Source organism: Myotis lucifugus, unplaced genomic scaffold, assembly GCF_000147115.1.
Source record: "Myotis lucifugus unplaced genomic scaffold, Myoluc2.0 scaffold_48, whole genome shotgun sequence".
Lineage (NCBI taxonomy): Eukaryota > Metazoa > Chordata > Mammalia > Chiroptera > Vespertilionidae > Myotis > Myotis lucifugus.
The window spans coordinates 7,140,389-7,153,206 of record NW_005871096.1 but is presented as its reverse complement, the minus strand read 5'-3'; the positions used below and the strand labels follow the sequence as shown (position 1 = coordinate 7,153,206).

The 12,818-nt window shown below is 37.0% G+C and overlaps 1 pseudogene; it reads left to right on the top strand.

The window, feature by feature from the left end:
* Positions 1-8,023: 8,023 nt before the first annotated feature.
* On the top strand, positions 8,024-11,366 carry LOC102431141 (annotated as a pseudogene).
* The last annotated feature ends 1,452 nt before the right edge of the window (positions 11,367-12,818 follow it).

Below are 12,818 nucleotides of genomic sequence, written 5' to 3'. Positions count from 1 at the left end.
GCCAAAGTGAGGCCAATACTGAAGAAACAGGACTGAGAAACACAAGATGAAGTGGACCCCTTAGTCTGGCTTAGGTAGTTCCACAAGCCTGTATGGTGTTAGCCACATTGAGATGAATGCTTTGTTTTAGCTATCCCCAGGCACTGCCAACACAAAGGATGCCTGCGGACCACAACAGCGGTAGGTTGTGATCAGAGGAGCCGGGAAAAGACAGCTTTCTCTGTGCCACGCTTTGTCACTGTGTTCTCTGACGTGGTTGTGCGTGAGCCCAGAGTTTCACACAATCACTAAAAACTAGCCCTGAGAGAGAAGACAGAATCCTGACTCCCTTCTTTAGCTCTGCTTCCTCATCTTTAACTCGTGATAAAGTCTATCCCTAAAATGTGCTGCCCTTTGGTGAGTTATGCAGTAAATACATTCATGAATGAAACAGAGGTGTAGGAACAGTGTTGTCTACCTGGTCAATAGGCTGACAAAAATGTCCTGATGCACATAAATCTGTCCACGTGATGAAATGACTGTGCACATTTGTACAACTTCTAGTTTTTTGGAGGTTGGACCAGGCTTTATGAGTTGTCAAATATGATTTCATCATTTTACTGATGTAAAACCAAGTATCAAAAAGGTTAAGTTTGGCTTTTCTATTGAAACAATGAGATAATCTAATATCTATTTTCATGCTCTAACCCTGACCTCCTACCTGAAGATTATGTAAAATATCTAATATTAGGTGTCAAAGGAACCTGTACAGCATGCACTTATGAAACTTCACATCACAATTATGCCCTGATCTGACTTGGATCCTGAACTATGCCCAATGTTAGGAAGTTATTGCAACTAGAATACACCTCTGTCGTTCCCCTCACCTTTCCTGCATTTGGTCTTGAAATTAAAAGCACACTTTCCATGCTAAAGCGTTCCAGAAAAATGACCCTATATGATTTTTTATATTATTTGATTTTTAGAGGAACCCATACAAAATAATTGAAAAACATATCATGTGTTGATTTTATGCTTGGTAATTATAATCATGAATCAAAATATTTTCTGCAAAAGTTTATGTAGTAGGAGAAACATGCTTAATGGCCACTATGCTTATTATTAACAGACGATTCCTCAAAAATCATAAAACCCTGTAACATTTCCCAAAGTGTATATCTAATGTCCTTAGTGCACTGGTTTGGTAGAAAACCTATGAAAACTTTTCAGGGGGCTGTGCATTGAGCTTTTAGCTGAGCCATATATACTACTGCTTACATAAAACTATCCATGTCTATTTTTTGCTACCTCTTTGCTGGTACGTATATTTATCAAAGTGCCTAGACAAGATTCGGCACTCACTAAGGACCCTGAGAGTAATTCAATATGCCCATGCGCTTAGACAGTTCTTTCCCCCCAACATTTGTTAATACCAGAATAAATATGATTGGCATATGGTTGATAAGACAGATAAACTATATTTTTATCTTACTTATTTTTATCTTAAACTTGATGCTTTGTGATAATGTTTATGATACATTAAGGTTAAAATTCAGAAAAAATATGTCATTAGTGACACCAGGAGTTCACTCTAGCACACTAATCATTTTGAGTAGAACTATAACAACTTTTTCTCAGATCCCCACTTAGCATTCACACTCTGCCAACACTGAGCATTCAGAGGTTGGCTTTTTATTTTATTTTTTTAAAGCTCAATTCTGCTGTCAGAATGTTTGGAAATTGGCTTAGATTGGCACAAATATTGCTGGCTGGCCTACTTTAACATTCTTTAACCCAGTCACATTTCTCATCTAGAAATAGCAGAATAGATTTAATAGATGAGCCTTTTAAAGTATTTCCTCCAGATATAGCAGCTCAGTGGTGCTGAAAGTAGTAGGAAATAGAGCTATTCAAGCAGAGAAGGGAGTCTTTCAGAGCAAGACAAAGGAAGAAAAAGCAGCAAAGTGATGGCGGTAATGGGTCAAAGCCCCAAGGAAGAACCAAAGGTGGAAAGAGGATTCCTCACCGAGTGAACGTGTGAAAATAGAACACCCGTATTCTGACAGGTGCAGAAAGAGAAAAATAATGAGGATGCGTTTGAGCAAAAGTCCTGGTAAAGTTAGACCTTTCTGACTTCACTTTCACTAACTCTTAAGGCAAAATTATTAGCAACAAATAGATTAATTTACATGGCTAGGAGAAAACTCCTACCGGCAGTTATTTCTATATAGTTATGAGTATATGTTTCAAAAGGAATGGATGCTTCTTTCCATTTTCTTTACCCACTGTGCTCAGCTGAGGATGGGTTGTAAAGCCTTCAAAACACATAATTTGATGAATGAGCGAATGGATAAAGCCACCGTGCCTTGGGGCAGAGATGGGTGGTAGTTCAGCCCTTCCCAAGGAAGCCTTGCACTTGAACACCAGCTAGAACTACTGTTTTCAAAACAGAAATGTATTTGCTTGGATGGGATGATACCCAGCAGGCTCCACTCACCCTGATGAGGGAGAATGTGACATTCGTCACAAGGGAGGAGGAACCTTTCCTTTCCATACAACTAACAGGAGCTTAACAGCTGGCGGCAGGGTTGTTGCCATGCTCTCCAGCAAGATTAGTTCCTGGCCCATTTCTGCCTTGAGCTTGTCTGTGGACTTTTGGGGGAATGAAACAGAGCTGGCCCAAGTATTGATGTCAGAGGATAACATTTGTCAGGCTAGATCCTACTCAGGTATTTTCTGGTCAATGACCTGGCCCCAAAAATCTCAGTTAACAGGATTTATTGAATACCTACTCCACACCATTAAAACAAAACAAGATGAAAACTGACTTAGGAAGTTTATATCATCTAGAGACAAACATACATCTTAAAAGAACGGTTCTTTGAGGTAAGAACCATTATGCAAATATGAAGAGATTTCTATAAAAGAAAAAAAGGCCGAGATATTTTAATAGTAGGTATATATTATGAATGTTCTGATTCTTTTAATATGGTAATTTAAAACAAAACATAACAAAGTTATTAAACATCTGTGGCTCTCCAGGGGCTCAAAGATTAAACATTTGTGTGTGGATTGAAAGACCTCATTTGCAAAGTGGCCCCATCTGACTTTTACTTTCTCTCATCCTGAAACTGCAAACCAGGAACTCTATACTGCAGTCATGTTGAACCTACTGCAACTCCCTGCATACTCTACTTGGTCAGGCCTTGATGCCTCTACATTTTTGCTTTCACGCTGGAAATAGCCGTCTCTTCTTTGTCCGGAAACTACTTCTGTTTCCAGAACCAGATTAAATGTTACCTCCTCTGAGACTACTCTCCTGGTGTCCCAGGCAGAATTAAGACTCTTCTCCCTAGAGTCCCCACAGCATTTTGTCAACATGTGTTTTGTAAAATATAGTATGTAAAAATTTAACGGCTTATTGTTCATTTTTCTCTACTAGACTGTGAGTCCTTAGATTCAATAACACTCTTGTGTGCATGCATTTATTTTCACAGTGCGTAGCACAATTGTGCTCTCAATACTTCTTTAAAAATTATTAATAATCTCTTTTCATGGAGACAAGGAAAAGAACAGTTAATTGTAGACAAGTAATATGAAAATTCAATTGTCATATTTTCTACCAAATATTATAGTTTGTGAAATTTCACTTTTTCTTATGCCAAAAAATGTTCTTTTTTCTGTTCAGAAACAAGATTCAGTAGGTTATTCAGATTTGATTTATGCCTTTAAATGATGTTGTTACTGAGAATATTTGGTCCAATGTTTTTGCTATCCAATTTCTGGGCAGTAATTGATGGACAAGAATAAATAAAATACCAATGAGAAAAAATATATAATTTCATGTTGTATTTTTCCTTGGCTTATGTTGCTGGATAAAAGTATCCAGAGTTTCTGTCTCCTTTTTTTTTTTCCACCATTCAAGTAAAGCTAATTGGTCAGAATTTCATATAAATATCCTAGTTATGATCTTAGACCTCCAAACTAGGGCCTTGGTTATGTCACAAGGATCTGCCAGATAACATTCATCTCTATGACTGTCCAAGTTTTCTATCCCTGTTTTAAAATTGGAATCCACCACAGTACAAAGTTCCTATTATTTCAAGCTTTATAATAAAAGTATTGAAAAGCTCCAGCTGAGACATGTTGGAAGAAAAATGTGTTGTCAATTCTTCAAATTTTAAATTAACAGTACATATTTTAATAGCAGGTGACAATTTAAAAAATTTTCCTCCAAAAAATCTGTTAACAATTGTGAACCAGAACAAGAAATATGGGAGAACAATTTAAAAAATGTTTTGTTGGCATTTTAATGTAATTTTCAGGACAATGGAATCTTATTTTATCATTTGGGTTCCAATGATATCTGCTGATTTGGCCTCAGATTACATGATGAAAATATGTGTTTGAGCCAGTCTCAAAATGAGCTTTCACATTTATGTTTTGTTTATTTTTACATTCATTTGCCATACTTCCCTTCTGCCCTTTCTCATGTTGTACCTCAGCGCTACCCACTCCATTTCTCTGTTTTTACCTGTGTTCTCTCTTAAGTACCTGCATCCCTTCCTCAACTTCCTGAATGTTCTTTCCTCCTCCTAACTTTAACATATTCACACACTTGTTCTGTGCCAGATACTGTTCTAAGTGTTTTACATTTAGAAACAGCGATTTTCAACCAGTGTGCTGCAAGAATTTTTAAAACATGCAATACCTGACTATTTAGTCAGGGGCACTGACCTCTTTTCCCTTAGATCAGCGGTTCTCAAACCTGTGGGTCGCGACCCCTTTGGGGGTCGAACGACCCTTTCACAGGGGTCGTCTAAGACCATCGGAAAACACATATATAATTACATGTTGTTTTTGTGATTAATCACTATGCTTTAATTATGTTCAATTTGTAACAATGAAATTGGGGGTCACCATAACACGAGGAACTGTATTAAAGGGTCACGGCATTAGGAAGGTTGAGAACCACTACCTTAGATGGTAAAAAAAAAAAAAAAAAAAAAAAAAAAAAAGACAATAGCCAACAATAGCCATCGGTGTGAATGAGTCATAATTATACCTCCTTTTCTGTCACATTGGCAAGAAATATATATTTTTGGTGTGCCTCAGAATTTTAGTAATTAGTTTATATGTGCCATGAGATGAAAGAGGTTGAAAAATCACTGCATTAACCCATTTAATCCTCAAACCAACTCTACATTAGATGGGACTGCTCTTCCTACTCTAAAGATGAGCAAACTGAGGCAAAAATAAGTTGGGTTTCCAAATTACCACACAGCTGGTACGTGGTAGAACCATGTTTGGCAGTCATCTGCCAGGTTTAGGCTCTGACTTTGTTCATCACAGCTCTGCCTGTGTCAGTGCTTGGCTTCTTCTTAGACCCCCATTGCAGGTCATTGTCCTGCAAAAATCACTCAATGAGACCTAACCCTTACAATGGGTGTGTGCTTGCTAAGTGACAGGTTTGGGTTGGTGATTTGTTTTTAGCATCACATTCTGTCCTTAAATCTACTCTGTGAGTTAGGTATTATTTGCTCATCAACAAATGAGAATATGGAAATGCATAGGTATTATTCATTTGCTTAACATCCTATAACTTATAAGCAAAAAGAAGTCACAGACCACAAACACTCCTTCACACTGAGCAATACCAAGGACAGTCTCCTATTGTTATGCTGAAAATGACTTGAGGCAATTTAGGAACACTCAGAGTTTATTAGCATAATGGATTTTCTTAATTTTGTATTAACAGGTATCCCTTAATTTGAAATGCCTCTGCTTTTATCCACTCATACAGTAGTCTGGTGAGGTAGTGAGGTATTATTTACTACCTAGTTAAAATGAGAAAATGCAAATCTGAACTTATTAAAATTATCTTAAGTCAGCATTAAAATGAACATAATGTCTCTAATGCTTAGTATCTTACTGAAACCATTCGACTACAGTCTCAATTATTGTATATTCTCATAAATGGTGATCATAGAGTGGTCTTTATGTCATTGTGTTTCTATTAAGCGATAGATCTGCTCAAAGACAAAAACATATTTCAAAGTTGCAGAGGTTTTAATACTAAAAAGTTCTTTGAATTGAAAAGTGAACCTAACAAGCAATAAAAATGTCAATTTTCAACTTTCAATTCAACTTCCAATTTTTCAAATCAATTTCACATTAGAAATATATTAATTTAAAAGATTTTAACAACATTTTAAAAAATTCTTCAAAAATAAATTTTGCTTATTAACAATTTTGTTAATAAATTGTCCTGAAACAGCCTGGCTGGTATAGCTCAGTGGTTGAGTGTCTTCCTATGAACCAGGAGGTCATGGTTTGATTCCCGGTCAGGGCACATACCTGGGTTGTAAGCTTGATCCCTACTGTGGGGCTTGCAGGAGGAAGCCAATCAATGATTCTCTCTCATCACTGATGTTTCTACCTCTCTCTCCCTCTCTCTTCTTCTCTGAAATCAATAAAAATATATTTAAAAAATGGTCCTGAAACAGTAGAAAATTGGACAGAATGGTAAAAAGAAAAATGGGATTTTTACTTTGTTGTAGCAGAAAGGAGAATCAATGATGAAATGTAATGCAAGTCTGTCTTAACAGTGACCATTTAATTATAGTATCAAAACTTTTCTAGTATCATTGTATAAGAATTAGAAAAACAAAAGTGTGAACTTTTTTTAGACAAATGCATTGTATTTCATTTATAAAGGTTATATGAGATTCTATGTTAAGTACAATAAGAAATAAAATAAAATTAGTTTTGCCATAGTTCACACTGAGTCTCCCAAAGGAAATCATTGCTGGATTCCAGAAACCTCTTATACCTTATATTCAATTGGATATTGTTTCAAACTGGACCTCAGACAAGAAAGCTATTGGGCAGATCAACATATGGGATTTTGTTAATGGATTCTTTTTTTAAAAAAAAAAATTTATTTGATTGACTTTTTACAGAGAGGAAGGGAGAGAGATAGAAACATCGATGAGAGAGAAACATCAATCAGCTGCCTCCTGCACACCTCCTACTGGGGATGCCCGCAACCAAGGTACATGCCCTTGACCGGAATCGAACCTGGGACCCTTCAGTTCACAGGCTGACGCTCCATCCACTGAGCCAAACCGGTTTCGGCTGTTAATGGATTCTTAAAAATAAATATTAGCTCATGGCAATGGAGATTGCTGGAAGTTGAGGATGATTCATATGCTTGGAGAGAATGAACTCTGAATATCAAATATAATTCCTATATCTTCTATGCATTGGCATCTGAGATGTGTAGTGTAGAAAAAATATATTTGAGTTTCTGTATAGAATTTTTTTTACTAAAATTTTACTGAGACTTTGCATCCTGGACTAAAATCAAGCCCTGGAAAGTAATTTACAATATAGATGGTTCAAGCTCAGAAGAGAATTGCTAACTCTGGAGCACAGTAATATTGATAAGGAACTGAATGAGCTGATCAGTGACTGCGTGTTCTTTAGCACTGTGTGAAGCACAGATGTGATGGGAGAAGACCCAAAACGGGCTGTAGGAGCTCAGCGAAAGAAATTCTGTGTCTTGCTAAGAACTGTGGAATTTTCTTGTATGTCATTGGGTTTCAAACGGTGCTTTTCGGAGTTTCAACATTTAAAAAAAATTTTTTTTCAACATTTTTTAGAGGACCTCGGGACTGCTATTAATACAGGGATATGAGGCAGATGAAGAGGAGGGCTAGAAGTCAAGCTGGTCTTTTATTTCAACCATTTTAGCTTCTCTTTAAGTGTTTTTGTTTTTGGATTCTGCAAAAGACTGTGCTTGATAACCAATCTTATTTCTAATATAAAAAGACAAAACACTGCGATAAAATATGGAGTGCAATGGATGGAGTCTAAGCTGGATGAGATTGGATGTGTCCTGCAGAAGGAGCCTTATGGCAGCACTCTATGCTAGCATGTCAAACTCGCGGCTGGTGGGCCACATGCCTTGTGCTGTCCCGAGCCTGCAGAGGCTTAGGGCAGGAAGCCTGCTCACAGGCCGTTATAGGCACCTAGGGGAGAGATGATGAGGTCCGAGATAAAGGAGTGCCAGTGGCAGTGGCTGGAAAGGGAGCAATGGATTATACAGGAACTGAAGTTGTGGTAAAATGGGATCAGACTGGAAAATCACTACTTTTTAACATGCTCAGACTCACCATTGCTTTCAGCATGTGTTCTTCCTATTTAGTCATATTCACATACCATTAATTTCTCTCTACTGCTGACAGTGCTCTCTTCTCAGCAGTGTGGCTCTCCAATCGTTACTATATTCAGCTGAAATGTGCTTCATACAGAGGTGGGTAGTCTGACTGATTCTTACCCACCAGCCTATATCAGTTTGTTCTCTAAGGGACTCCAGCTCTTACAACATTGATATCAAAAAGTAGCCAGGTGTCTTTCTTGCAAAACCCCTATGAACACAGGTTCCTATGACTGAATCTCCAGCCTGCAGGTATGAAACTATCATTTAATTGATCCTACAGAGATTCCTTTGAGCTCTCAAAGTCTCTAGTTGGTATTTTTCTAGTTCTCAGTCTATGTGAATAATGTATAATTTTTTGCTCATATATTTGAACTGCAATTTGAAGACTTTTTCATAAATTCATTCGAGACATTTGAAGACTGTTTTCATAAATTCATTCGAGACATTTGTCTCTCTCCTAAAAAAACCTGCTAAACATTCTGATTAAATAGATAATCTGGTGAGTTAAATTCTGTCTCAATTAAGTTAATTACTATCTATAATAAAAAAAGGGTAATATGCTAATTAGACCAGATGTCTTCCAGACGTCATTCTGGACATCCTTCCTGATGAAGCTGGGACGGGGGGTGAGTGGGGGAAGCCAGCCTGGGTCCCAGGTGCTGGAGGGAAGCCAGTGCCAGCAGCCGGAGGAAGGAAGGCCTACTCCTGCACGAATTTCCGTGCATCAGGCCTCTAGTTTATAATATATTTATTGAGGTTATAATGAGCGATATTACATTTAGTCATTTCAGAGTTAAATCTGCTTGGTTATGAACCTGAATATAACTTGATTGGGTACAGAATTCTTGAATCACAAGTTTTCCTCCAGGACTCTTCAGACTGTGATACATTTTCTTCTTGATGAAAAGTGTGCAATCAAGTAGATTACTGTTTCTCTTTTTCTACCTGGATGCAGATTTTTTTTTCTTATAACTCTAAGTAACAATAAAAGACAGGAAGACAGGATAGGTCTCTATGTCAGTCTGTTTCACTTGGTTTGTGTTATGCATGGGGAGACCTTTTGATCTGTAGACTAGTGTATTTTGGCTTTAATAATCATTTCTGTTTAACTTGCTCTGGTTTTCTCTCTGGGCATGGTCATCATCCACATAAAGTATTATGTTATTGCTCTTTACAAATTTTATGTTTGACAAATTGAAGAGTTGTGGCAACCCTGCATGAAACAAGTCTATTGGTGCCATTTTCCCAACAGCATTTGTGTCTCTATGACACATTTTGATAATTTTTGAAATATTTCAAACATTTTCATTATTATTATATTTGTATGGTAATCTGTGACCAGTTACGTTTGATATTACTATTATAATTGTTTTGGGGTGCCATCAACCACAGCCATGTAAGATAGCAAAGTTAATAAATGTTTGTGTGTTCTGGCCCCACCAACTTACTGCTTTCTCCTCTTGGACCTCTCTATTACCTGAAACACAAGAATATTGAAAGTAGTCTAATTAATAATTCTACAAAGGCCTCTACATGAAAGGAAGAGTCACATGTCTCTCACTTTAAATCAAAAGCTAGAAAAGATTACGCTTAGTGAGTAAGGCATGAGAAAAGTTGAGATAGGCTTCTTGAGCCAACCAGTTAACTGAGTTGTGAGTTCAAAGAAAAAGTTCTTAAAGGAAATTAAAAAACTTACTCCAGTGAACAAACACACAATGATCAGAAACAGCCTTACTGCTGATATAAAGAAAGTTTTAGTGGACTGGATAGAAGATAAAATACGCCAAACACTCCCTAAGGTAAAGCCTAATCCAGAGCAATGTCCTAACTCTCTTCAATCCTATGAAGGCTGAGAGGTGAGGAAGCTGAAGAAGAAAAGTTTGAAGCTAGCGCAGGTTGGTTCATGAAGTTTAATGAAAGAAGTCATCTCCATAACTTAAAAGTGTAAGGTGAAGCAGCAAGTGCTAATGAAGAAGATGCAGCAAGTTATCCAGAAGATCTAGGTAAGGTAATTAATGAAGGTGGATACACTAACCAACAGGTTTTCAAACAGTCTATTGGAAGAAGATGCCAAGTAGGACTTTCAGAGCTAGAGTGGAGAAGTCAATGCCTGGCTTCAAAGGACAAGCTGACTCTCTTGTTAGGGGCTAACACAGCTGGTGACTTTAAGTTGAAGCCAATGCTCTTTTACCTTTCTGAAAATCCCAGGGCGCTTAAGAATGATGCTAAATGTTATGTCTGTGTTCTCTAAATAGAACAAAGCCTAAATGATAGCAAATCTTTTTACAACATGGCTTACTGAACATTTTAAGCCCACTGTTGAGACCTACTGCTCAGGAAAAAAAAAATTTCTTTCAAAATATTACTGCTCATTGCAATGAACCTGGTCATACAAGAGCTCTGATGATTTCTAAAGAGATTAATGTTCTTTTAACACCTGCTAACAGCACAACAAACATTCTGCAGTGCATGGGTCAAGGAGTAATTTTGACTTTCAAGTCTCATTATTTAAGAAATGTAGCTGCCATAGATAGTAATTCCTCTGATGGATCTTAGAAAAGTAAATTGAAAACCTTCCTGAAAGGATTCACTATTCTAAGATGCCATTAAGAACATCTGTGATTCATTAGAAGAGGTCAAAATAAGAACATTAATAGGATTTTGAAAGAAGTTGAAGGAGTAATTCCAGCCCTCATGGATGACTTTGAGAGGTTGAAGACTTCAGTGGAGGAAGTAACTTCAGATGTGGTGGGAACAGCAAGAGAACTAGAATTAGAAGTGGAGCTTGTGACTGAAGTGCTGCAATGTCATGCAATGAGTGAAGGGGAGCTTCTTATGGATGAGCGAGGAAAGTGGTTTCTTGAAATGGAATCTACTCCTGGTGAAGATTCTGTGAAGACTGTTGAAATGACAACAAAGGATTTAGACTATTACATAGACTTAGTTGATAAAGCAGGGGCAAAGTTTGAGAGGATTGACTCCTATTTTGAAGAAGTTCTAGTCTAGGTAAAATGCTATCAAACAGCTTCACATGCTACAGAGAAATTATTGGTCAAAGGAAGAGTCAATGGACACAGAAAACTTGTTCAATTTTAAGAAATTGCCACAGATACTTTAACCTTCAGCAACCACCACCCTGATTAGAAAGCAGCCAAAACATTGATGCAAGAACCTCCACCTGCAAAAAAAGATTATGACTCCTGAAGGCTTAGAAAATGGCTAGCAATTTTTAGTAATAAAATATTTTTAATTAAGGTATATAAATGTTTTAGACATAAAGCTATGCACACTTAATAGGCTAAAGTATTGTGTCACTATGACATTTACATGTACTGGGAAACCCCCAAATTAATGTGACTTGCTATATTGTGATATTCACTTTATTGTGGTGGTCTGGAAATAAAGCTACACTATCTCTGAAGGTGTACCTGCATTTCTTTTTTCCACTGTTCTCATAATTTTCACAGCTTTCCTCTTTATTTCTGCATCAACATGAGCTTCTTAACACTACTTTTTCATCACTGAATTAGGTTTCTAGTGCACCACTTTGTTCTTTATTGCCACCACTGCTGATTTTACTTCTTGATATTGCATTTTTGCTTATTTTATTTTTCTTTTCATTTTCTCCTTTCCTATCTCTATTTCCATTTCTTCTCACTGTTATTTGGTTAGTTTGGAGTCCACGTTCACTTTAAGTGTTTTCTAAATTTTTCTTTGCTTTTTTACAATATACATTTTTAAAAACAGTGTCATTTTGTTTGTATATTTTAAGCTATGCTCCCCTTTGGGATGCTTGCAGTCCATTATTTTCAGACTTATGCAAGATTTTTTCCACTTAAAAATGCTTAGCGAGAAAGACCTCTTTTTATCTAGTGTTTGGAAATAAGGTAGAGTATCTCAGACACTTTCACTGTATAATTATAGTTAGCAGGGTCCATCCCTCTACCTTTCACTTTGGAATCTTTTGTTTGGGTAGATGCACATTTCAGAGCCAAATTATTAATGCAGACCAGTCTTCTCTATTGTCAGGATCTAGTCTAGACTATACCAGAAAAGTAAACAAAGACTTATTCCTGCTCAGAAAAGTGCAATATTCTATACCATATTAAAGTAAATGAGGAGTGTTCTATGGAGGTATAAGTTACTAATTGTTTGTTCTTGGATCAGTTAATTAACCTTTATAAATCACAACTTTCTTTTTGCAAAGACTGGGATAACAATCCTTATCTTGGCCTGGCCAGCGTGGCCCAGTGGTTGAGTGTCAACCTATGAACCAGGAGGTCACAGTTCAATTCCAGGTCAGGGCATATGCCCAGGTTGTGGGCTCAACTCCCAGTGTGGGGTGTGCAAGAGGCAACCAATCAATGATTCTCTCTCATCATTGATGTTTCTATCTCTCTAGCCCTCTCCCTTCCTCTCTGAAATCAATGCAAATATATTTTTTAAAAAAGAACAATCCTTATCCTGAAGGCTGGTTGAGTGAATTAAATGAGTTCATATTTGCAAAGCATTTATCACAGAGTCTGGTACAGAATATGCATGGAAAGTCATTAGATTTTTTTATTACACATGCTATTTTATAATGTTTAGCTCTGTAACTTACAGAAAGGTCTTA